The following is a 1,749-nucleotide window of genomic DNA, read 5'->3' as shown; positions in this document are numbered from 1 at the left end:
CTCCAGCCACGTCTTTAACCATTGTGCTTCAGCCTCAGTTCCCTACCTCAGCCCTGTACATAATAAATACTTTCCATTGACTCTCAAACCCCGCCTACGTTCTTCATTGCTCCGTGTCCCATGCGAAGGAACTATATCCAGCCCCCTCATCTGGTTCATTCATAGCCTGCTACCTCAAATCTCAGCTGCCGGATCCTCAAACCCTGCCAGACGTGACGCACCCAGCCGGAGTCACCCATAACCTCCCCAACTAGCCCAAGTTGGTGATTCCTCGGAGAGTAGCCCCCCCCCCCCAATAAAGGGATCCCCCCCTCCCAAGTATACCCCAGGCCTGGGTTAAAGTACAGGGCTATCCTCCCACACCCCTGGGCAGTGGGGTGCAAGGTTGATCATGATAAAATAAAATAAAATATTTTCTGTTACAATGTAACTACAGCCCCTGCAAGCCTGTCCCGCATGCTGGCACTTGTAGAACCAAAGGTGCCAGCATCATTTTCCCACTGATTTCTGCAGCTCTATTGCTGCTGACACGGGCCTCCAGTGGGTAATTATTAGAAAAAATGGGTGCGGTGTGGGCCTGCGGGGGCCCGTATGCACCGCACACATTGCACCCATTATAAATACGCCAGTGCCCCTGGATGAGAGGACCAGCCTCATGGATCCTGACACTTCACCAGTGATGTGGGCGGTCTGTGGGCTCCCTGATGTGGCTAATCATGCCCCCAGCTCCCCGGCACTGTGCCGCAGATGGTGGCATTGTACAATAGGGAGACGGAGTTGCAGTAACCTGAAATTCTGCACCCACCCTCAGCGCCTCCCTCCTGGACCCCTCACTCAGAGAACTCCCAGAGGGCACCTGCAGCTGGTGGCAAATATGCATTACTCAGCAGCACAGCCGAGCACCGGCATGCTACATATGTGTCTGGTTTTACAGGCTGACGGGGTAATCATAAACACCTTTATTAATGATCATTGTATGAAAACTGATAATCTTAGAGTGAGTCTTTTTCACAATGTGTCTCTCATTTCTATTATCTATCTATCTATCTATCTATCTATCTATCTATCTATCTATCTATCTATCTATGCCACATTCACCACCTGTTTGCTGGTGTTCTAGCATCCCGCAGCAGCTGGGCATTGGGGGTCATTCCGAGTTGTTCACTCATTGCCGATTTTCGCAATGGAGCAATTAAGGCAAAAATGCGCATGCGCATGGTACGCAGTGCGCATGTGTTTAGTATTTTAACACAAAACTTAGTAGATTTACTCACGCCCGAACGAAGATTTTTCATTGTTGAAGTGATCGGAGTGTGATTGACAGGAAGTGGGTGTTTCTGGGCGAAAACTGTCCGTTTTCTGGGAGTGTGCGGAAAAACGCAGGCGTGCCAGGGAAAAACGCGGGAGTGTCTGGAGAAACGGGGGAGTGGCTGGCCGGATGCTGGGCGTGTGTGTGACGTCAAACCAGGAACGAAACTGACTGAACTGATCGCTATTTGTGAGTAAGTCTTGAGCTACTCAGAAACTGCTAAGAAATTTATTTTCGCTATTCTGCGAATCTTTCGTTCGCAATTCTGCTATGCTAAGATACACTCCCAGAGGGCGGCGGCTTAGCGCAATGCTACTAAAAGCAGCTAGCGAGCGAACAACTCGGAATCACCCCCATTGTACGTGATGGAGCAGTGAGACTGTCAGTCCTTGTCCTGCTTCATTATTTCACTGTAGAAAAGCAGACTCTAAACTTAATGT

The sequence above is a fragment of the Pseudophryne corroboree genome, chromosome 8, assembly GCF_028390025.1.
Source record: "Pseudophryne corroboree isolate aPseCor3 chromosome 8, aPseCor3.hap2, whole genome shotgun sequence".
In the NCBI taxonomy this organism is placed as follows: domain Eukaryota; kingdom Metazoa; phylum Chordata; class Amphibia; order Anura; family Myobatrachidae; genus Pseudophryne; species Pseudophryne corroboree.
The sequence above is the reverse complement of the archived record's forward strand: the minus strand, read 5'-3'. Positions refer to the sequence as shown.